Genomic DNA, 25,727 nt, shown 5'->3' with positions numbered 1-25,727 from the left:
GTTGACAGGACATTAAACACTAATTTCCTCCTCCTCCTCATTAGACAAACTACTTCTCCCATATATGTTCCTCCTCCCTATATATTATTTTAAACAAAAATTGTATCTATCTATCTGCTGTTTTGTTTTCTTCCCTGCAGCTAGTTATAACAGGAAACATGGAAGTTGTATTTATGGTTGTGGGCTTATGATTAGAGTGCTACGACAGAATCTGAATTGTCCAAAACTTTGTAACCCAACGCATTTGTAGATTAAAACTATGTGAAATACAGTTATTGAAACTATTGTCCTCACAGATCTAGCAGTTGGAGATGTCTCTCATAGCCTGTATACTAATGATCCCAACAAATTTATCCATTTATTTTAAGCAACTTTAGTTCCCAATCAAGATTTTGTTGGATATAACAATAAACAAGATTCATAATTGGTGAGAGTGGGAAAGAGAAAATGAACAGAGAGGCTGGCGGGTTGGTAAATGGGCATAGAGAGTGGGAAGGAGGAGATTGGCAGAGAGAGGAGAGAAAATGGAGACAGAGAGGAGAAAGAGGAGATGTACAGAGAGAAGGGAGGAGGAGATAAACAAAGATAGGGGAGAGAAGGTGATGGACATAGAAAGCGGACATAAGCAGATCAAGATGTATACCCAATTCTCATACATATTATTTTAGCAATTACAAAGCATTGCCAGGTTTGCTATTAATTTAATAAAACTATGTACCCATTCACCTCAATTTTTGGATCAATACAAACATTTTGTTGTCTGTATGGTTCTAATCTACATTGTCTGCGCTGAATAGGAACACTGAAGGCATTTTTAAAAAGGTATTTTAACAAGTTGAGTTAAAGAAACAAGATAAAAGAAGGTTTAAGGTTTAAATAAGTAGAACTTCCTCTAGTAACCTTTACTGCCCATGAAGAGCTACATTAAATTTTGTAAGTCCCTTTTTTATGATTTAGGACATTTCGCTATGCCTATAAGACAAACTTAATCTATAGGACACAAATATTCATTGCCTAGCCATTTAAAAATTGTCCTTTGTCAACTTTCATTGGCAAGGAGCTTTTGAGAAAGCTCCCTGTGTAACATTCCTTGTGGGCCAGGAATACCTTACAAAGTCTCTTCTAGCTTCACAAAACAGTTTTCTATATCCTCATGAGAGACAGCAGCCTGAGTTTGCTTGATGTTCTGGCACATTTGTTGTGACAAATCTCTTTTGTGATATTTGAGAAATCTCAGGGGAAATTCATAACCTCGCATATCGTCTTTGGATTTCTTGATAATGATATATTTCCTATCTAGGTAAGTCTTAACAATGCACCTAAGCTCATATCTGTCCATGGGAAAACCCCAAGAACATCATGCTATAAGCTGGTCCACCAAATGCTTTTCTACCTCAGCACTCAAAACAGATTTTCCACCTTCAGACATTTTTATGGTGCTACTGAAGAATGCTGAAGATTAGATAGGTAGATCACATAACTAATGAGGAGGTATTGAATAGGACTGGGGAGAAGAGGAGTTTGTGGCACAACTTGACTAGAAGAAGGGATCGGTTGGTAGGACATATTCTGAGGCATCAAGGGATCACCAATTTAGTATTGGAGGGCAGGGTGGAGGGTAAAAATTGTAGAGGGAAACCAAGAGATGAATACACTAAACAGATTCAGAAGGATGTAGGTTGCAGTAGGTACTGGGAGATGAAGAAGCTTGCACGGGATATAATAGCATGGAGGGCTACATCAAACCAGTCTCCGGACTGAAGACCTCAACAACAACAACAACAGACATTTTTAGCAGGACCTTGTATGGCAGGACATTTAAAGTGTCTGTACAATATAGTTGTTTGTATATCACATCTTTCTGAATATTATCTGTATAATAAACCGTTATCAGTTTCATTTATGGCCTTGGAAATTAGATCCTTAGGATATTTTCTATGGATTTTGCCAATTCCATCAGGGTGGTATGTTATTGGCATGATATGAATCTGAGAGAAATATTTAAAACGAATATATAAAACTTCAGATGCGCATAAAATAACTTTTTAACCTAACTGTACATGTTTCTATGGCTTCTTATGTCTACTTCTTGAGTGTTCCTGTCTGCCCTATTTTAATTTATTTTCTGCAAATAACAGATCTAATTTTTTTTATGAAAAATGAGGTTATGTTGACATTAGTAAATACTGCAAATGTTTTCTGTAAAATGTTTATTCACTCACCTTCAAAAGTTTACTGGAGCTGGAAGGAGATTTGCTTGCACGATTTTTTCTTGAAACAGCGCAAATTTTCATCCCATATACTTGGACAGTCAAACACTCTCTAAGTACAACCCGAGAAAGCAAAGATTTTGGTGAGAAATCTGTTCAGGAAACATTAACAGAAAAACATACCACCTTATTCAAATAACAAAAGCGCTAAGTTTTAAAACTTTTCCCGCAGAAAGTGTTCCTATTCATCCAGTATTCCTATTCACGGCATTTTACGGTAACCACTACATAGGGCCTATATATTAATAAGTGTTCTAGTGTCCTGTGTTATCATTTGCTTAATAGGAATGTGTATTTCCCCGTAAAGATGTAGTATTAACTACACCTTACATGTACATGTAGACAAGGCTACGAAAACACACTGAATGGTTGACAATAAACTTTCTATTAGCATTTAACAATGATTCAGTGGTGCTTTGTTATGTAACAGCTCTATCTCTACTGATCCTGAACATTTTTGTGTACGTTTGACATGTAATCATTCAATTATCATCGGAAATTATCAATCACAGTGTTTTTGACCGACTAGTTATGATGGCCGCGGTAAACATTTGAGCAAAATTTTCTAATCTCACTCGACAAATTACTGTACTGAAATCATTACTGCTATCTGTACGTAATATTATAACATCGTTCAGTTTCTCAAGCAGACTTTAATTGGACGTAAGTAAAAATGATCTAAAACTCTTCTAAAAGGTACAGAAACGATGGGCATGACCTGAGGATGGGCCTTTCTCGGTATGCTTGTTCCGAAGAAACGTACAAATACTCATAATGCATTGTACTTTGTATGAACGTCAATAGATGTCGCTAGTGTGCATATTTTGTTTGGTACAAGCGTCAACTCTACAATCAATGACAAATTGTTGTGTTGCTCACGGGTAAAACGTTCTAGTACTAGTATACATTCAAGTGACAGATGGGAAGTGAAATGCCGTTTATAATTTGTGACGTGTGCAGCGTTGTTTGACTGCAGTCGTAGCTACTGAAGCACGTACCGGCAGCATTTGACAGGTACCTGCATTTTACTGTCACTTCGAAAGGTTCGTATACTGCAGGCTTTAATATTATTTGTTATATACGGTACAAGATTTCCCTCCAACTGAACGATGTGTCAGATATATTGCATTATCTGCTCGACTTTTATCGTATAATGAAGTAAGTATGTCATTATTATAGAGCAATTCGTGCCATGTGACGGACTGATGAATCACTGATATTGACGGAACGTTTCAAGTAAAAGAAGATAGTCTGTCTTACACTTAAAATAGTGTTTCTTGTCTTGTTCATGTTTTATTCAGTAAAACAGAGTAATTTGCGAGCTGTTTGCGTTACTGTAGCAATATTTCATATGGTTTTTGTCGCTAGCAAAATAAATTCCCTATGCATTTTATTTAACCATGTACTATCAAATGAAACAGAGATATATCTAAGTGCTTATTACGTCCGTATCATGGGATTTGCATTAATAGCCTTAAAAATTAAGGTCTTTTTGGACTGCGCGTTAATTCCCTTGTAGCATTGTACAAATATTCTGTTGTTAATTTGAATCGCCTGAGTGAAAAACTGACATGATTTCACGAAGAAAACCCAGTTGATTTTTGATTATCTGTAAACCAAAAGAATGTAATTTTCGACATTAATCATACACAGTAGTGCAGAAGGGCTGTACACACCCTCCTATTGTGCAGACAGTTGCCGTTCTTGCTGTTAAATATTGTTGACAATTCTGTTGTTTTTTACAGCAAGAGATATTCGTTTAATGAAGTATAGCCGATTTCTTCGCATTATCTTGACGGAGGTAATTTTAACCCTCCGATGTTGTTAACATAAAAAATTCAAAGGTGTTCAATGTTTTGTAAGTTTTTTCACAAAATGCAGTTCCAGATGTTGCGTTGACGTATCCGTACTGCAGCAATCGCTTTATGAATAGAGAAGTGCATTTCAGTATTTGTAATTTTAATTGACAGACAGCTTGTGTTAAGAATGGAAATTTGTTCTGAAGATTTCTGGCTCAGGGGTGATTGTGGCATATTGTGTTGCACTCTGCCACTTTATCCAGTTTACATTTTTTTAATTAAGTAATTAAGACGATGTGTGTTTATCGTAAGCAGTTTCATTAAACACGTTTTGGTGTACTATGTTACCATGTATATGGCCATCATTATATTTTATTTATTTACTTATTCATTCATTCAGGAATTTTCGTCGTCTCACAATAATATAGGATTTATTATCACAATATAGTGATAGCAAGTGGTTCAAATACATGTACACATAGAATACATAAGGATTGTTTTACGAGGATAGGACACATAGTTGAGTGTATCCTTGCCGAAGGAACCAGCCCACCATTTGCCTGAAACGAATTAGGAAAATCTAAATTAGGATGGCCGGATAGAGCAACTTTCATCCTCCCAAATGTGAGGCCAGTGGCTTAACAACTGCACTGTTGCATTTAGTTGTTAGGTCGCACAATGTTCCTTTGATTTTGCACAACTTAATTACAAAAAAATAGTTTTGCACTGTCGCTTCACATATATGTACACTATAACTGCACATCTATGGATGTTCAGGTGCCTCCAAGCCCAGAGACCTGTTCCTGCTGATATGTTCCATGCAAACTCTTCAGTCTGCCCAGAAAATGGACTCCAGGCCTATAAAGATGATCCTTTGGTCGGTCTGGAAATCTGATTTAGCATCGCCACATAAGTGAGATGTTGAGCTCAGGAGAATGACAAGACATCAGTATTGGGCACTATAGGTATTGGCACATGTATAAGCACTACATTTTGATTACGTATTGTCATGTGGAAGGATGATGTGGCTGTCCCCTTTTGTTATTAACTCTTCCTGTGAGCTGTCTTATGTAATAACTAAATATGTGAGGTAATTGATGAGAACAGGAAGATTAATGTGCAGCAGTACTACTATAAACACTAAAAACATAGGAACGAACCAGTGTTCCTTTATGCATGGAATATGATGACTAATGTGCTGCGAGTACAAAGCTCTTAAATTTCCAATTTTTTTCTGGCTGTTATTCTACTAAGACTGATGGTAGTGAAGGTTCGTTAATAAAGTTTAAGAAGGTTGTCTTTATTTTGAGAAGAGTTTTTTCTGGAGCTTGTCATATTCCTTAATCCACTGTTATCAGTGACCATAATTAACTCGGGTGATTTTTTTTTTTGTCCTACTTACCTTTGTCTGTTTCAGTTGTCATTAATTTTCTGTAATAAAGAATTAACATTTATGCAATACACACTTTTTCATATGTCCTTCACCGAGCGAGGTGGCACAGTGGTCAGCACACTTGACTCACATTCGGGAGGACGACGGTTCAATCCTGTCTCCAGCCATCCTGATTTAGGTTTTCCGTGATTTCCCTAAATCGTTTCAGGCAAATGCCGGGATGGTTCCTTTGAAAGGGCACGGCTGATTTCCTTCCCAATACTTCCCTAACCCGAACTTGTGCTCCGTCTCTAATGACCTCGTTGTCGACGGGACGTTAAACACTAACAACCACCACCACCATCGTTTGTCCTTTATTTTTTTTTAATTAAGGTGCTCAACCATTTTAGATGCCAGTTCTTGTTTCTTGCCAGATTTTCTTCCATTGCAATGTAATATCATCCCATTTTTCTTAATTTATGTGGTTACTTTAGATTTAAAATTCTGTGGGGAGGATCATGTACAGTTACTCTTCTAGTTTGTCAGTGTCTGCTGTTGCACGGAGGATTATATCCATCTTTATTTTCTTCAGTCAACTTTCTGGAAACATGGTTTTCCTTTTCAGCTAAATTATCCAGTTTTTCATAGTGTAATGTGCCCTTTCTATACCCTTGAAGTGTTTCACAGTATCATCCTTTAATAAAATCTTCTCAATGTACAAGCTGTGTAACTTCGAATAAAACACTCAAGCTTTTGATAGCTGTCTCCGCCATCGTCATCAGTTCTTAAAATTATGGACTGCCGGGGCTAGCATGGTTTTCTGCTTATATATTTGTAATGGCAGTGGTCTGGCATGGTTTTCTGCTTTCATAGATGTAATGGCAGTGTCTAGAACCTTACCGAGAGGACCCAAGTGATGCATATGTAGAAGGCAATTTCATAAGCTAAAGTGTTTTATTCAAAGTGGCCTGGCTTGTAAGCTGAGAAGATTTTATTGTTGCTTTTTCTATGTTATCTACAGGAAAATTGGAAGTAGATTTCTTTATAACAGTTATAATATTTTTATTTTTTTAATGTGTTCTGATTTTTTATTTTTGTGGAGGCATCTGATCCATTTGTAATGGTGCTTATACAGGGTTAAGTTCTGTCTCTTGTTGTGTGCCACAGTTTGCAACTGCTGATACACACATCTTTTTGCTCCTTGAATATGCACCACATGGTTCTTTGATTGTTATATCTACAACTGAAGGCTGCCACAGCTCATTCACTTTTTAAATATCTTATATATGACTGTGCCTATTCGTTCACTGAATGGTGATGCTTTGAATTTGTGATATTCAGTTGTGAACTTCCTTTCACTTTATACTGAATATTTTAATTCTGCAGCAACCAGAGGTGGTAGGCATCTTCCTGTCATGAAGGCATTTGTGTTTATGTGCACACTGAAATTTCAGATTACAGCAAAATTGCTGAAATAGTTGTACACATCTACAGCTAGCTGTACAGTATGCCCTTCAGGGACAGTGTATCACCTTCACATCACAAAGTGGTATGTAGTGTATCCACATGTCTGTCTGTAGATTCTGCATTGTTATAAAGTGTCGCACTTTTTCTCCACTGTGTACCACCACGTTTTCTCTCTTTGATTTCAGTTATTCCTTCTGATCCAATCCCATTGTAATATGATCCTGTATCCAAGGGCAGTCAAGAGAGTTAAATTTTGACATCATAAACGTGAAATTGCAAAAGCACAATAAAATAAGCTAATTAGAGCTGAAAGTGAACATGAAGTCATAAATGCACTTGTCTTTTTTTTTAATCCTGTTTCGTGTGCCTGTTGCACATTAGTTCTGTTTGAGCGTTGGACAAAAGATAACAATGAGTTCAACCATGTTTGGCTTCCACTCAGAACTTCTCAGTGTTGACGTAAAAAGGCTCATTCAGCCATAGTAAATAAATCACCTTTTGCAATTTTCTGTTTATTAAAAAATACCATATTATAAGTTTGTAAGTAAGTACATTAGTTCCACTATTGTTTACTATTTGTTTCAGTGCCAGAGTATTATAGATGTTACTTTCCTTCCTATGTCATGCCAGTGTCTTATTTGCCAGACATTTTGCATTCTATTACATCATTGAGGGTTAATCATTTATTACATCTTAATTGTTATCACAGTTTGATCCTTAACAGTGCAAACCATTTATTGGAGTTAAGTGGTGGGATTAGATATTCTGTGGCTATGTAAAAAAAAAAATTGTGTAAAGGATGGCCAGTCATAAACAGCACTGCCACCTGAATGGACAGTCCCTCAGCAATTGATTATTTTTACACCGAGAGACAATGGAGAGAAGGAAGAAAGGAAATAGACTGCTGTTTAACATGGTATTGATTAGAATTTTTAAAATGTATGGATATCAGAAGTTTTGAGTGGATAGGTATATTTCTGTCCCACCTAGATACTTATTGATTTTTATGTAACCTGTATAAATATATTGCCATATTACTATACTGAAAGTCTCTTATTTTTAAAGTTTCATGTCCGTTAAAGTGTGAGAGCCATGCAACCCAGCTTTCCCACTTATTCGGATCTCATACTCTGTATACAAACAACAAATTTGTGTTAATGGAGAGATTGTAATCTTTGTCTCTCTCTTAATATGTCAGCTGAATTACAGACACAGGAATTAAATAAATGGAGTCGATGGGTGTGAAATTGATGAAGATGAAATAACATGAAATGTTACAAGTGAAAATTGAAATTGTGTATGAGACCCAGACTGGCACAAATCTTCATTTGTCATGACATTTATTGTTTCATTTTACATTTTCCTATAGTTTGCCTACACAACTTTGATGTAGAGAATAATTTATTAAACACTTTGGAGGATGCGACTGCCGCCAGATCCTCCTCTTCCTAACCCTCTAACATACAAGAAGCATCTGGTGTGAAAACTTCAGATTCATACTTTTTTTCTTCCAGTTTACCAGTGCTTTTCTAAGTTTACTATTATGAAACTGAAATTTAGTAACCATTAGACTATAGAGACAACAGTCACTGACACACTGAACGAAAAACACTCATTTGTATTGATTAAAGTCAGCTGATGAATAAGCATTCATGGCATAATAGTTGTAGACTCTGAAGAAAAATGTTGTAGAGTCAGGTAACTTAGACAGTGTAGCATTATATTCATTTTGCAAGCACTGTTATTCTGTTTAATAGTAGGTTAATAAGTGAGAGTTACTGCTATATATCCAAAGTTTTAGAAATTTATGCTTGAATGGTTCTAGAATTTGTTATGGTAGTTGATGAGGAACAGTAACTGGTATAGCTAGAGATCACTCGGTGAAACTTTAGTACATTTGGGGCTCTGCTGTGAATTGAAATATTTATGTACTTTGATTCGAATTAAGGGGATTGTTGTAATTAATTAGCAAAAATTAATCATGTTAATGCATTTAAGGCTGACTATACTTGCTTAATTTCGTGTAAACACACACGTTATGTAAATGATTGTATTGGGGTGAATTTTGCAAACAGTTGCTGCTGTGCTCTAGTACTGCAAAATTGTAGCAAATCACCATGTGATGACACTGTGTCTGACTTGTGAGTTCCTACTAGTATTGCAGCATTGTTCTCTCCACAGTTAAGTCTCACACATTGTGTCATGTATCTTTCATTAGTGGCATCGTGTAGCTTTCATTAGTAGATGCATACTGGACAGGGGTTTTAATCTTCAGTTTTTTGTAGGCAGTGCCTAACTTTCAGTGTGGTTTAATTGTTAATCGAATGCGTAATGCACAAAACAATGAGAACACTGTTTGTAATTTAAGGGAGAGATAAATTCACAATGTAAAACAGGAAAAGAAACGGAAGTCCTTGATACTTTTTCATGTGTCAGTGCACAAGCAATCTAGATACTGTAAAGTGTCGTTGATGCAGTAGAGCATATAGAACATATACCATCAACCTGCTGGGTCCTAGACTACATAAGTAATGGTCTGTATAACACAGCAGTTGCAAAATGGGGCTTTGCTTAGTTCCCATAGAGGCAGGTCCACCTTCGTTGATCCGTGTATAGGGTTGAGTTAAATCCCATCTATTAGCACAATGAAACTTGGTGATCCAACAGATTTTCAGCTATATCTTGATTCATTAGGCCACTCCTCTGTAATACTTTTTCCAGTGTTCATGCAAGCCAAAGTTCTTATTGGCCACTTCTTATTAACTTGGTGTTTATTTGCAATGTGAAAGTATGTTTCCCGTCTCTGTTGGCTTTGAGCCTGTTGTGTGATTTTTCATAGGCTTGCTGTGGTCATGTGGAGGCATAAATTCACGACAGGCAACCAGATGAGTACTATGGAACACTGTGCTTCACAGGTCACATTTAACCCTTGAGTGGGCATATGCATCATCATGTTAGCTGGTGTGAAGTATACTTTGTTACTTTGTACCAACCCATTACATATCCATTACCTCACTGGAGCCATATTTAAGGAATACTTCATTTATTAGTATTTTATTATTATTGTCAAATGAAAATCTTTGCTACAGATGATATGCTTCTAATAGAATTATGTGTAGGACCCCTTAGTATATAAAGTCTGCTGACTTCATGAAGTAATGAATTTTTGTTTCATTATTTAAATTGAATGGTCCTTTTGTTAAGATTCACAATTTCTAACTTTATTATAATAAACAAAAATGCACACACATAAGTCATTTCATCAAGTGCGTTACACAGTACTCATCCGGCTTACGCCCAAACTTCCAGATGTCAGACACTCAGATTGGTGCAAAACGTTGTATGTACATAGAGTATCAACCAAAACTAAATTTTAGTTCGTGCTATGTGCTGTCATGCAGTAGAATATGCGTAAATGGTAATTAAAAGTAGCACCGCAACTAGAGAGCACGGGAAAGACATATCTGTGAGTGACAGTTTTTTAGATCACTCATGGGTGAGTCGGTAGTGTGTGAGGTGGTCGCACCAAATGTCCCACATGCAAACCCCACTGATGACAATTTGTTTCAACTGTACCCATGAAACTGTTATATGGGAGGACATTTTCCTGGCATTTAAAAGGACTTTTCGAAGTTTGTAGCAATGTTCTTTTGGCAGTCTACTTTTACTTCGTTAGTTGAAAGAAACAAACCTATAGAGTGCATTTGTACAGATAGGTGTGGTGTTTCGCTGGACATACGTGACAGAACACACACCGTTTGAGATGAAGTAGCTAGTGCATTTGTAGTTTCCCAGAATAAACATAAACAATTGGAACAGTAGAATAAACAATTGCATTGCATGTGCGATAGTAGTAATGGTCCCATATAACACTTTCACACATGATACAGTAAAAGAAATTGTCCTCATTGGAGTTTGAAACCTTTGGCACAATGATCTAACGCTATACCAACACAGTTACACTTTTCATGTGCTCCGTAGTTCTGTGTTACTTTTAATTAACGTTTATGCTCGTTCTGTGGGGTGACAGCACATAAATCAGAGTTTTGGTTGATGCTCTATCGACACACAATGTTTGGTACCGATCTGCGTGTGTGACGTCCGGGGGTTTGAGTGTTAGATTAATTTTTCGACACTTTTCACAAATCCGAGCACTTTTAATGTGTTGCTTGGATACAAAATGCTGACACAGATCACATGTTATTGTGGTCATTATATTATTTGCCAGTCCACATCAGGTACAGCCCATGCTTTTTTACTGCACTCATATTCTTTCATGTCATTCTGTGGAGCTCAGGATCACAAAAGGAATGTGATGTTAACATTTGCTGGGAGCCAATGCATATCTACTTGCTCTTTAAGGTGTAGTTTCATCAGGGGTAAAGCAGATAGTTTGGAAATAATTGTCCGAGAGTTTTGGGTTTATCCTGGTTGTCAAAGTGAAGAACTTGAAAGATTATTCCTTCTATATCCACCAGAGAACACCATAAACGGCCATCTCCTTCTATGCAAGCGACAGACTATGTCCCATAGGTGTGGTCCGTAGTATCACCACCACCTTCTGTTGCGTTATAGTCCATTACGATATCTGGCGACCCTGTAACTTCATCTGTTGCACTATCATCATGCATGGCAGAAAGCAAGAACACTGCTTAGTAATTCTTTGCAACAAAGGAGACAAATGTGATAACTTTTCAGTACCCAAAGAAATAAGATGATACTGCTTGGGAAGGTAGGTATTATTGTTTTTTCTCAGTGTGCCTATGCATTGTTTCGATAGGGACATTTCTTTTGGAATCCTCAATTGATGTGTGTCACAAATATCCTGTCAATATATGTAGTCACATTGGAAACCTCTTAGGGTCTTGGAAGTTGCTTTCCACAGTACACCTTTGACCCTAGTATTGGCATCACCTAATGTGCAGAGTTTGATGCCATATTTTACTGTCTTGTTAGGTACATATTAAACAGAACGGCAACATCCACAGAAAGCTTGAAGTCAGTCACCTATGGTGTAAAATTCAATGAGATTGTAACTCTGTTTGCAGTTAACCACAAACTCATCCAGAACTACATGGATGGGTGCTAATTTCTCTTTTGCTATTCTGTTGTCTTTAGGAATCTTGTCGTGAAAATGTAAACACTAAGCAGGAAGAGAAACCTCTTGAAACTCAGCACAGAGCAGGTTATTTCCATTTCTGAAGAATCAGAGTACCAGAGTTCAGTGACACTGGAGTGATTTTCTTTCTTGACACCTATCAGGCAAAGTAATCGTAAATGTCCCATTATCTTGGTTCTGGACATTTGCCAAATGTCTATTTCTCTCGAGTGTAACATAGTTTCCTTTTGTATATTCACTATACATATTTGTGTGTTTCACAACATTTTCAGTGATATTCTAAGGTATTACACTTTTGAAAGCAGTAATTCACTTGTAATATCTTTGGTGACAGGTTTTGGTCCAGGAAATAGTTCACGGTGTTCCTTTGTTCTGTTTTGCTTTAAGACTGTAGATTTCCTTTTTCTTACTCTGTTTGTCTCTTCCAATGAAATACGTCCCATTTGCAAGCCTACTATTTATTACCTTCTCTACACTAGTCTTCAGGATCGTATTCCAGCTCACATTGTGAATCATGATCGCTATAGACAATGGCTTCATTTTCTCCATCAGAGCTGTCATCATCCCCGTTTGAATACTCTTATAGCATCGAAATTTGTATGGGGTAGTTTATAAGGTTTGTCTATTGAGATGTTTCTACGTGACCTGAACAATAAAAATATTTGAATTTTATATTAACACTTGTATACAAAACTCTACGCGAAACAATAGCTACACTGGTGAAAGAAGAAAAGCTGAAAATGAGAAATTTTACTTGCATGACCAGGCGTGCGGTGTATTTTGTACAACAAAGTGACACATTCACTTTTTAAACTTCTCTCAGACCTACTACAGGTGTTCGAAAAAGAGCACAACCTAACGCGGTATTCAAAGCAATAATGAAGAAAAAACTGTTTGCCAAGACCCAAGTTTAGTAGCTCTAAACTTGCAAAAATTAAACTTATTTTGCATTTGGTGTACTTTGTACTCCAGCGCGCACATTGGAAGCATAAGGTAGTGTGTAAGACACAAATCTTGGTACGAGTTCACCCCACTCCCTCCCCCCATTCTCTCTCTCTCTCTCTCTCTCTCTCTCTCTCTCTCTCTCTGTGTGTGTGTGTGTGTGTGTGTGTGTGTGTGTGTGTGTGTGTGTGTGTGTGTGTGTGTGTGTGTGTGTTTTACTCTAGCTTTGACAGAGATACGAAACGAAGTATAATTTGTTTTATGGAACAGTGTTCTCTAATGACAAAAGAAAGCTGTTGGAAAAGACAGAATATCGTTGGAGTTCTTACATGAAAATAAGGGGCAAGACAGTCGGATGAGGAAGGGCACCTCCATGGTGCATCGTGTCCATCGTGCATTGAGATCTTTAGCCCACTTTCTCAGCGTGGCGTTGCAGTCCCGTTCATCTTCCGTCTCTTGAGCGAGGTCACCTTCCTGGGCACAGTTTCCTCTACCCAATATGCAGTGTCTTTTTCTGCACCGATAATGACCATGGAATTCTTTGCACCTGATATCCAGCACGGTAGCCAGTCCATTGTGGTGGGCCCTCTATGTACCCTGTTGGTTGTAGGCCCCTGACTACACAGGGATCACTCTGCTGATGCCTGAGCCGTTAACTCCCCACATATGCCATGGAGTAGATGGACGTCATCCTGGGCCATCGGGACTCCCAGCAATGGCCATCCTGCCAAGTGGCCTTTGCTGTGGCTAGGTGGCACTCTTGGGGAGGGCCCGTGGTCGGAGTGGTTTTCATCAGGGCGGATGATGCGCGATGAAGTGTACCACGTGTCATGACTTGCTGGTGATCAAACACCAGCAGTCTCTAAGCTTTCCAAGTCCCATGGGAGGAACGCCAGCTTAAGGATGGCAGCGAACCATATTTGCCCCGGTACCTCGAATGTACGAGAGCTGATGGGAACTCCTTTGTCTAGATGAAACCTCAATTTTTAGTAGAGCATTTAGAGGACAAGTTAGGAGAGGTGGACGGCTTATCCAAAATGCAGTCAGGGTTAGTCTTGATAAAAACAGCATCCTCTGCCCAGCCACGGGCATTACTCACTTGTGAAAATCTGGAGGATGTTTCTGTTACCATCACGCCTCATAAGAGCTTAAATATGGTCCAGGGTATTATATTCCATAGGGACCTTCTTTTGCAGTCTGACAACGAGCTGCACACCAATTTAGAGCGGCGAGGTGTTCATTTCATCCGGCAAGTCCATCAGGGTCTGAGGGATAATGAGATTGCCACAGGTGCCTTGGCCTTGGCCTTAGAGGTTGACACATTACCTGAGACGGTCAAGGTGATGGTCTACTGCTGTGATGTCAAGCTATGTGTCCCTCCTCCAATGTGGTCCTTCAAGTGCTGGAAGTTCGGGCATATGTCTTCTCCCTGTACTTCCAGCATCACATGAGATTGTTGACATCCATCCCATCCCAATACTCCATGTTCCCCACCTCGCATGTGTGTCAAGTGCGGAGAGCATTATTCCCCTTGCTCACCAGACTGCAGAATTTTACAGCGAGAAAGGAACATCATGGAATACAAGACCCCGGATCGACTGACCTACACTGAGACCAAGAGGAAAATTGAGCACCTTCATCCTGTGGCTATGACCACCTCTTATGCCGCCACTACAAGAACAGTTGTAGCCCCATCAGTTCCGCGAGTTCCAGTCGGCTCTCAGAGCCAGAAGACTACACCTGCCCCCTTGATGATTGATGGAGGCGGGGGGGAACTTCCCTCCCAGTTGCTCCCATACCACCTACCTCAGGAGCACTGTCCTCCCGCCCCCATCATCGGGACACCAGTCCCTGCTTCTCAGCCAGAGAAGCATAAGCCTTCTTCGGTTCCTCTTGTTGGGAAGGGATCCCTTGGGTCTCTCCCTTCCTAGATTTCTGCTAGTGGGAAAGATGATAGCCACCAGTGGCTGAAGTGCCCCAAAGCAGCTGGTCGTAGGGCTTCATGATCATCCTCAGTCCCAGAGAGACTGAATCAGTGAAGCCCTCCCAGCCAGAGAAAGCCAAGGATTAGCGAGAGAAATCCAGAAAGAAGACTTCCAAGACCAAGGGAATTTTAGTGGCACCCACACAGCCACTGCCTACAAGCTTTGCGTCTGAGGATGAGGTGAAGATTCTGGCGCCTGCTGAGGACCTAAATCTCGCCAGACCCTCAGACACAATGGATATAGACTGTTCAGGAAATAAGTCGGTGGCAGCAGGTGACCCTGAGATGTAGACTGCATCATTGAGTGTTTCATGCCTTCCCAGTCTCACGATAACGTCATCCTCCAGTGGAATTGTGGCGGTTTTTTCCACCACCTGGCTGAGGTACAGCAACTATTAAGTTTTATACCTGCTTTCTGCATTGCCCTTCAGGAAAGCTGGTTCCTGGCAATGCAGACCCGTGCCCTTCGTGGCTACAGTGGATATTACAAGAACCGTAGCGAATATAATAGAGTGTGGGGTGGAGTTGGCGTTTATATCCTGAACTCGGTATGAGGTGAACCTGTGCACCTTCAAACCCCTCTTGAAGCTGTGGCTGTCAGGATAAGGATGACGCAGGAAATAACTGTCTGCAACATATAACTTCCTCCAGATGGTGCAGTACCCCTGAACGCATTGGCTGCACTGATTGATTAACCCTATAAACCTTTCCTACTTTTGGGAGATTTTAACGCTCATAACACCTGGTGTGGTGGCACCGTGCTTACTGGCCGTGGCAGAGATGTCGAAAATTTACTGTCACAACTCAACCTCTGCCCCTTAGATACAGGTGCTCCCACACATTTCAGTGTGGCATGTGGCGCATATTCGGCCATCGATCTCTCGCTTTGCAGTCCAGGTCATCTCCCATCTATCCACTGGAGAGCATATGATGACCTGTGTATTAGTGACCACTTCCCCATCTTCCTACACTGCCCCGGCGTCAGGCCCACGGACGCCTGCCCAGATGGGCTTTAAACAAGGTAGACTGGGACGCTTTCACCTCTGCTGTCACTGTTGAATCTCCCCCACATGGTAACATCGATGTGGTAGTTGAGCGGGTAACTACAACCATAGTTTCTGGGGCGGAAAACGCGATCTCTCGTTCTTTAGGGTGTCTCCTGCGAAAGACAGTCCCTTGGTGGTCGCCGGAAGTCACTGAGTCAATTAAGGAGCGTTGGCGAATTCTACAGCGGCATAAGTGGCACCCTTCCCTGGAGCACCTCATAGCCTTTAAATGGGTCCGTGCCCGCATTCGCCGGCTTATCAAAACATGGAAACAAGAGTGTTGGAGAGATATGTCTCGACCATCGGGTGCCAAACGTCACCTTCCCAAGTCTGGGCAAAGATCGAACGAGTTTTTTTGGGTACCAGGCCCCAACAGGTGTTCCCGGTGTTAACATAAATGGCATGTTATCTATCGACGCAAATGCGATTGCCGAGCGCCTCTGCGTCAGAACATTACCCCCCCACCCCCACCCCAGCCTTTCGCGCTCTCCAACGGCAGATGGAACGGAAAGTCCTCTCGTTCACTACACGCCAGTGAACACTATAACGCCCCATTTACAGAGTGAGAGCTTCTCAGTGCCCTTGCGCATTGCCCCGACACAGCTCCTGGGCCAGCTCAGATCTACAGTCAGATGATTGAACATCTCTCGTCTGACTACGAGCGGCATCTCCTCATGATCTTCAACCAGATCTGGTGCGATGGCGTCTTTCCATCACACTGGCGGGATAGCACCATGAAACCAGTGTTCAAACCCGCTTGATGTGGATAGCTATCGGCCCATCAGCCCTACCAATGTGCCTTCTTTGTAACCTGCTGGAAATTATGGTGTGTGTCGGCGGTTGTGTTGGGTCCTGCAGTCACGTGGCCTACTGGACCTGTGCCAGGGCGGTTTCCGCCATGGTAGCTCTACCACAGATAATCTTGTGTCCCTCGAGTCTGCCATCCGAACAGCCTTTTCCAGACGCCAATACCTTGTTGTCGTCTTTTTTGATTTATCAAAAGCGTGTGACATCACCTGGCGGCATCATGTCCTTGCCACATTATACATGTGGGGTCTCAGAGGCCCGCTCTAGATTTTTATCCAGAATTTCCTGTCACTTCGTACTTTCCATGTCTAAGTTGGTGCCTCCCATAGTTCCCCCCGTATCCAGGAGAATGGGGTCCTGGAGAGCTCTGTATTGAGTTTATCTCTATTTTTAGTGGCCATGAATGGTCTAGCAGTAGCTGTAGGGCTGTCCGTCTCACCTTCTCTGTATGCAGACGACTTCTGCATTTCGTACTGCTCCACCAGTACTGGTGTTGCTGAGCGGTTCCTACAGGGAGACATCCACAAGGCGCAGTCATGGACTAGAGCCCATGGTTTCCAGTTTTCGGCCGCAAAGTAGTATGTTATGCATTTTTGTCGGCGTCTTACCGTTCATCCAAAACCAGAACTTTATCTTAATGACGATGCACTGACTGTAGTGGAGACATATCGATTTTTAGGACTGGTTTTCGACGCCCGGTTGACTTGGCTTCCTCACCTTCGTCAGCTTAAGCGGAAGTGCTGGCAGCACCTCAATGCCCTCTGCTGCCTGAGCAACACCAACTGGGGTGCAGATCGCCCTGCTCTGCTGCAGCTTTACAGAACCGTTGTTTAATCCCGTCTTGACCATGGGAGTCTGGTTTATGGTTCGGCGGCGCCCTCAGCATTGCGTTTACTCGACCCAATGCACCACTGTGGCGTTACATTAGCGACGGGAGCTTGTAGGACGAGTCCAGTGACCTGCGTCTTGGTGGAGGCTGGAGTCCCGCCATTGCAGGTCAGGCGTGCACAACTGCTCGCCAGTTACGTTTCACACTTTTGTAGTTCTTCTGCGCATCCGAATTACCATCTTTTTTTCCCACCCACGGCGATTCATCGGCGGCCCAGGTCAGGGCTTACAATTGCAGTTCGCGTCCGATCCCTTCTATCTGAACTGGAGTCATTGCCTTTGCCACCTGTACTCGAGGTCCAGTCACGTACACCTCCATGGTGTACACTTAGGTCGCGGTTTCGCCTGGACTTTTCACATGGCCCAAAGGACTCAGTTCACCCTGCAGCTCTCCACTGTCACTTCCTCTCGATTCTTGACGTGTATCGAGGCCGTGAAGTGGTTTACACCGACGGCTCGATGGCTCATGGTCAAGTCGGCTTCGCGTATATCCATGGAGGACATATTAAACAGCAGTTCTTGCCCGAAAGCTGCAGTGTTTTCACTGCAGAGCTGATGACTATATCTTGTGCTCTTGAGCACATCTGTTCATGCCCTGGGAAGTCGTTTCTTCTGTGTACTGACTCCTTAAGCAGCCTACAAACCATCGACTAGTGTTACACGGTCATCCTTTGGTAGCGACCATCCAGGAGTCCATCTATGTTCTGGAACGGTCCGGTCGTTCAGTAGTGTTTGTGTGGACCCCAGGACACGTCGGAATCCCAGGCAACGAACTTCCTGACAGGCTGGCCGTACAGGCTACGCGGAAACCGCTTCTGGAGATAGGCATTCCAATGACTGACCAGCGTTCCTTTTTACGCCTCAGGGTTTTTGGCTTTGGGACACGGAATGGCATAGTCTCAGTACACACAACAAACTGCGTGCCATTAAGGAGACTACGAATGTGTGGCAGTCCTCCCTGCGGGCCTCTCGCGGGGACTCGTGGTTGGACTGCCGGCTCCGCATTGGCCGCTCTTGGGCGACCCACGGCTACCTCCTGCGCCTTTAAGACCCGCCTCGGTGTCGATTCGGCGCCCGTTTGACAGTGGCCCCTAATCTGGTGCACTTCGGTTACCGGACTCGTTTCTTCTAATTTTATCTGACAACGCCTCATCGGCTGATTTAATTTTTCGTTTTATTCGTGATGGTGGGTTTTATCATTTGATCTGAGTTTAAGCGCATGTCCTTTGTCCCTCTGTGTCCTCCACCCTAGTGCTTTTAGGGTGGAGGTTTTAATGTGTTGCAGAGTGGCTGGGTTCTCATTTTTATTCTCATGGCCAGCCAGCCATGGTAATCTGTTTTGTCGTGGAGGGTAAAAATCGTAGAGGAAGACCAAGAGATGAATACGCGAAGCAGATTCAGAAGGATGTAGGCTGCAGTAGGTACTGGGAGATGAGCCTTGCACAGGATAGAGTAGCATGGAGAGCTGCATCAAACCAGTCTCAGGACTGAAGACCACAACAACAACTATTTCTTCTACCTGATTCTTGCGTTTCTGTGGTTTTCTTCTCCCGTTTTGTCCATTTAAGTGTTTGATGGCCTTCTGTCGATCTTGTGTTTTTTCCTTTCTTTCCGTTTTGTGTTGTCAGTCTCAGTCTCACTTGTTTTATTCTCACATTTGTGGTATTGTTTTATTCGGAACAAGAGACCGATGACCTAGCAGTTTGGTCCCTTCCCCCCCCCCCCCCCCCTCTTTTAAACCAACCAATCAAAAGCTTTCGAATGGCGGTAAATGAAAAGCATACTATTCCATTAATGAAAAATACTTCAGTCAATACCTCAATTAATAGAAGAGTTAAAAAATTACATAGCCTCCAGCGTACTACCTGAAATTGATGATCGTCCTTTACAGTAAACTGTGGCATCATTGAAAATCTCATAGTGGAACTGCGGAACAGAAAGTGTACGTCCCTCTCCCACCCCCGGCCCCCCCCTCTCTCTCCCTTCCCCCCTCCCCCCCCCCTCTCTCTCTCTCTCTCTCTCTCTCTCTCTCTCTCTGTGTGTGTGTGTGTGTGTGTGTGTGTGTGTGTGTGTGTGTGTGTGTGCCATCCCGTCCTCCCTTTCCCCTCTCCCTTCCCCTCCCTCCATGATAGCCATAGTAGCTATTTATGACAGACCCGAGACATTGAACTGAATGAGAAACCTCAGCAATACTAATGTCTTTTCGGTGGCGTTTCCGTTTCACCTAAGTATTTCGAAATCGCAGCTTCATCAGTTCCTCGGTTGTTACATAAAGACATTCACTGCAATGTCAACATGCCAGGAAAATGTGTCTTCCCCGTTTCCTGTCAAGATTTAGTTTTCTCTGCGGTGAGCCATTTACGTACAGCTGTGTCGTCAGATGCACAACATACTTGACAGAAAACTTAATTAAAACAAGGCTAAGAAAAATCGCAGTATTCGGAAGATCAAACAACGGCACTGAAACGGGACTCGTTACAGCTGACTGTGGAACCGAGCTTGGTGACGTAATGATAAAAACGTGGTTTCGTGTTCGGAGGACGGTGGTTCAAATACCGGCTCAGTCATGCTGATTCAGAATTTCCGTGTATCCCCTAAGCCGTTTAAGGAAAATATCGGCTTGATTCCCTTATACATGTCAAGGCCGATTTCGTTCCGCATACTTTTCCATTGCAGGTTTGTACTCCGTCAACAATGACCTCGTCGTCGACGGGATGTTCAAACAACAGTCTTCCGCCTTTTGTGTTGATAGGTTATATAACGCCACAGTCAACTGTAAAACCTGAATGTTCAGTCCCGTGAAATATGTCTGAAGTCGCCAGTCTGTCTAGTTTTCAGCGTGGGAGAACACTTTGTTCATGAAATACAGAAATGCGGTACTCTTCAGGCTTAGTCTTCATGTCGGTGCTAATTATACAAATATTTACCAGCGAAAACGTTACCCATTTGGCACATCTTGAGAAGGTTGCTCCAGGTTGGTGCAAGAGTAGTGACAGTTGAGATGATTTACACCTCCATCATTTACTCCCAATCCAGGAAAACCTCCCGAAAACCTTGGTCAGACGGGCTTATGGGTGCGTACGACAATTTTCTGAGAAGCAGAATACATACATACTCGTTGCTTTAAAAATAGATTCTCTCGTGCTTCTTATTTTGTGTAAAGGTGGCATTCACACGTAACTGCATGCTTGACTTGCCTAAGAATTAGGACTGCACAAGGAGCTTGATGCGTATTCGAATTTAGATTATGCATGCTGGTACATGTGTTCAAGCGTGTGTACCAAGAATATGCAGGCTTGTGAAAGCGCTAATTTCGTTTGATTTTTATTTGGTCATATTAAATTGCATTCTGTACAAAGGTTGTACTGTAAAGTAGGACTGGTCAAAGAATATAATATTGCGTGGAGGAAAAAGAAAAGAAAAATAGCAATTCTGTGAGACAATTATATTGCTCGTCTATCGCAAATAATGGGCTTAATATTTTCGTTTCTTTAACCACTTTTTACTCCACATATCACTTTTCCTCCTGCTTTTCGAAACAGAAGCAAAAGGCAGCCAAATCCAGCGCATTGTCGTTCTGAGCTCGACATTTTCCGTAACCAAACTGATGCTGAGTGCTTGTCAAGCAAGTAGTTACGCGTGTAGCCACGTAACACAAATGCCCGTACAAGTCCAGTGTTTAAATGTAGGTGCCATTACTTGGTCCTCAAGTTGTGAGCGTTTGATGGTTGTAGATTCGGCACTGGCGACCGTGATTGTGTGAATCTTAACCAAATGGGAGGAAAGTCTTGTTCGTCGTCTGTATTCCTCCAAGCTACTTGTGTGTGTTGCCGCTGTGTGTTTGTGTGTAGAGTCGGTGGACTGGCATTCATCAAAACTGATGTCGGTAATTGGATTAAGCGCACGCGCGAATTTCCTTCTCTCACAACGAACGTATTTTTAAGTTCACTATGAGTCCTGTCTAGTAAAACACTTAACAGGATTGGAGGAGTCAACTGAACCTACGGATACCCGATGTCGGCCTCGTGTCGTAACATAATTATGATGTGGCGTGTAACATCACATGTGCGCAAACAGAAATAGTGGGGAACACAATATATTTTGAAATGTAGGTTGTTGTGACAGAACGACCTGTGACAGAATGACCTGCAGCGTAACCCGAGGTCTCGGACGAAGCGTGAGAATGTAAATAAGAATTCTTAGATGTGGTGACATACTGATCTGTGGCGTGCCGTGAGGTCGGTGACAGTTTGGTTGTGAGTTAGCAAGAGAGGACGCATGATTTAATCCGAAGAAATGCTAATCCTCATTATAGCGAGGATCAGTCTGGTCACTGTTAGGTTTTCGATTGTACAACATCTTTGTAACATGTAGATTCATTTGTACCACTAGAAAGGACTAGTTACTGTATAAATTGCTTCGTGTTGTTTTTATGTTCGTGTCTTTTTAATTTAACCGATACGTAACTTAAAATTACTCGCTTGTGGATTAGCACTATTTCTTTCGGCTTCCTCTTCAGTTCTAGACCTGCAGTGACAGGACTGCAAAGTATTTTCAGTTTTCATGAGCCCATGAAGTCTTTCTGACCGGTAAAGACGGAAATAGAAACAAAATGGGAACTTTGCAAAAGCTTGACAATGGTGACCTATAGGGTCGGCCTGTCATGGGGGTGGGTTTTCTTACGTATAATTTCAAAGGAGAGCCCAGCATGACGTAATTACTCCCCCGTAACATTATTTCCAATTGTTACGGAATAACATACTGTGCCGAAGTATATACCTTTGTTTTGGCAGCCGAACTTTTGCGATATACGATGGGGATTGTTTCCCTGAATTTGAAAAAAAAGTTACTCCCATTTTGCGCGGTGTTAGAAAAGTCTACGGAGCAAAGTTCTTCGTTGAGTTCGCCATTATTGTTAGTGTCTGCATGATAATCAGCTTCGCCGCCAGTGGTTTGTGTATCTTGTTATGACGCGGCCGGCCTCGCTATAAACAGCTAGTTCGTATGTCAGAGATAGCAGTGACTTAGGTAACACCAGCGTTGTGAGCGCTCTGTAGCTCTCCTTGTCATACGCGGAGCAAGCAAACCGGTTTTCTGTCTCACTTGACTTCCCTTTGGCACTGACGCGTAAATACCATCCACTTGTCTTGGAAAACCCCCGTCAAAACACTTGAAAAGTTGTCTGAAACTACTGTAAGTGAACTGTCTATTTTAATGTGAAAGTCAAAAACGAGAAGTCAATTTTTGGTCTATAGGAGGTTAGAACTGCTAGGTTTTTGTAATATTGCAACTGCTTGGGCATGAAGTGGTTCTGAAGTAGGAGAGAGAATCATTTTGTAAAGAAATACTTGTGCTACGCTCCACTGTACAGCGGTGACGGCACTTAGTGAGCTGCCATAGATTAAATAAAAATAGGAAACCATTAATGTACACTGCTCTGTAGCGCGTTGTCATCGTAATTCAGATTTACCAGACTGAGATTACGGCCCAAAACCCGCACCACCCAGTAAGAAGTTTGTAAATTATTTGATCAGAAATACGCGGGCACCTGTTAGTGATCGTTAATGTGGGGTATGGTCAACCTTTGGCTTGAGCTCTACTGGAGATACTTTCAGTGAGATGTTTGAAAGCCTGTGGAGGAACGGCGGCCTAGTTTTCCTTAAGAGCAGAAACCAGAGAAGGAAATCACGTTGGACTTTGGCCTCCGGAGCGAAAATGACGTTCTAACTCATCCCAAATGTGTTCCATCGGGTTCAGGTGTGGACTCTTTAGATTAGATTACATTCAGTTTTCGCTCCATAGACCCAAGAAATGAGATGATTCTCGTGGGTGTGGAACATTTCAGAAGGTATGACATTAAAACATAAAACATTTTAATATAATACGTACTACCACGATCATTTCTCAGGAGATAGTCGAAAATAAGTTAATACAACGCAGTAAACTGGGACAGCAAATATTTACAGAATTAACACACTGTCAGAATGAAACACTGTTATCCAGTATTAATAAATTTATCATACGCAAAATACCTAATCATGGATGTTGTGACCAAGTGTTGTCAAAACTGAAATCTAACAGATATTTTTTACTTAAGCTAACTTAAGTATCTGTTAAGATACTCATCTATGGAGTAGAAGAAGTTGCCTATCAAAATGTCTTTCAAACTCTGTTTAAACTGTGCTTTATCTGAAACCAAGTTTTTAATGGTTGCTGGCAATTTATTAAAATTGTGTGATCCTGAATATTGGACATCTTTTTGAACCAAGGGAAATGATTTTAGGCCTTTATGTAGATTATTCTTATTCCTAGTATTGATACTGTGTACTCAGCTGTTGGTTGGAAATAGAGACGTATAACTTGCAACAAATTTCATTAAGGAATAAATATACTGAGAAGCAGTTGGATAGAATACGAGGGTCACTCCAAAAGAAATGCACACTATTTTTGTGAAAATACAGTTTTCATTCTGCATGTGTGAAAGTTTTACAGTGGGTAGATACATCCCTCCCTTGTGTTTTCAAACTTAGTTCAACCTGTTCCCGTTAGTGGCGCCATCACAGCATATTTTCAAGATGGCTGCTACACTTGACGTTCGTCAGAAGCAACGTGCTGTCATAGAATTCCTGTGCTGTGAAAACGAGACAGTGGGAAACATCCACAACAGGTTGAAAACTTTGTATGGAGATGCTGCTGTCGATCGTAGTACAGTTAGTCGGTGGGCAAGCAGTTTACGTGATGAAAGCGGGCAAGGCAATATTGACGGTTGTCCTCAAGTTATGGCTACGATGTTTTCCGATTCCGAAAGACTCTTGCTTGTGGACATCATGCCAAGTGGAACCACCATAAATTCTGATGCATATGTGACGACACTGAAGAAACTTCAAGCTCGACTGAGTCGTGTTCGACCACATCGGCAAAAGCAGGATGTTTTGCTGCTGCACGACAATGCTCGGACACATGTCAGTCAAAAAACCATGGAAGCGATCACAAAACTCGAATGGACAACACTGAAACACCCACCTTAGTTCTGACCTGGCTCCATGTGACTATCATCTCTTTGGGAAACTGAAAGACTCTCTCGTGGCACAAGGTTTGAAGATGATGACTCCCTTGTGCACGCTGCCAAACAGTAGCTCCAACAGGTTGGTACAGAATTTTACCGTGCGGGTTTACAGGCGCTGGTTCCAAGATGGCGTAAGGCAGTTGAGACGGATGGAAATTATGTAGAGAAATGAAAATATTGTTCCTAAAGGATGTTTCTACACACTGTAAAACTTTCAAACATGTAGAATAAAAGATGGATTTTTAAAAAAAGTGTGCGTTTCTTTTGGAGTGACCCTCGCAAATTTACACCACAAATGATTCTTATCACACGCTTTTGCATCCTAAAAACTTTTGCTCGGTTTGATGAGTTGCCCCAGAATATGATCCCATACGACATAATAGAATGAAAGTAAGCAAAGTATGCAAGTTTTTTAATATTTATATCTCCTACATCTGATATCATTCGCACGGCAAATACAGACTTGTATAGGCTCCCTTCCCAACTGAATTTATTATCGAGTTGTAATCCCAGAAATTTAACACTGTCAACCTTTTCGATCTGCATGTCTTCATACGTTATACTCATGCTGGAAGGAAATCTCTTACAGATTCTGGACAAACCAGTCCCTTTCAGAACTGTTCACAAACTACTGCCTCACAGAAGCTGCTTTATGACAGCGTGCATTGCAGTGCTAATACAAAGCATCATCGTTCCTGTACTGTGTGAAGTGTACAGTGCTGTGAAATACATTCTTACGCGTTTCAGCCCTGACCAGCACGAATGTCGCTTCTTTTGACTTCTCTGGTTCATGAAACTTCCTGGCAAATTAAAATTGTGGGCCGGACCGAGACTCGTACTCGGGACCTTTGCCTTCCGCGGGCCAGTGCTCTACAGTCTGAACTACCCAAGCACGACTCACGACCCGTCCTGGAGCTTCAGTTCTACCAGTACCTCGGCAGGTCCCGAGTTAGTCTCGGTCCGGCAC

At 41.6% G+C, this 25,727-nt stretch overlaps 1 protein-coding gene across 5 annotated transcripts in view; it reads left to right on the top strand.

Moving 5' to 3' along the window:
* The first annotated feature begins 2,913 nt into the window (after positions 1-2,913).
* Positions 2,914-25,727, top strand: part of LOC126188174 (E3 ubiquitin-protein ligase RNF19A-like) — a 359,822-nt gene continuing 337,008 nt past the window's right edge. For 2 of the 5 annotated variants that reach the window (XM_049929692.1, XM_049929709.1), the window contains exon 1: positions 3,101-3,313. The gene's annotated coding sequence lies outside the window, so the exon portion shown is untranslated. Of the gene's footprint in view, positions 2,934-3,100; positions 3,314-25,727 lie in introns of those variants that run through there. The other 3 variants (XM_049929728.1, XM_049929719.1, XM_049929737.1) reach the window with 3 other exon arrangements.

Source organism: Schistocerca cancellata, chromosome 1, assembly GCF_023864275.1.
Source record: "Schistocerca cancellata isolate TAMUIC-IGC-003103 chromosome 1, iqSchCanc2.1, whole genome shotgun sequence".
Lineage (NCBI taxonomy): Eukaryota > Metazoa > Arthropoda > Insecta > Orthoptera > Acrididae > Schistocerca > Schistocerca cancellata.
The sequence above is the reverse complement of the archived record's forward strand: the minus strand, read 5'-3'. Positions and strand labels throughout refer to the sequence as shown.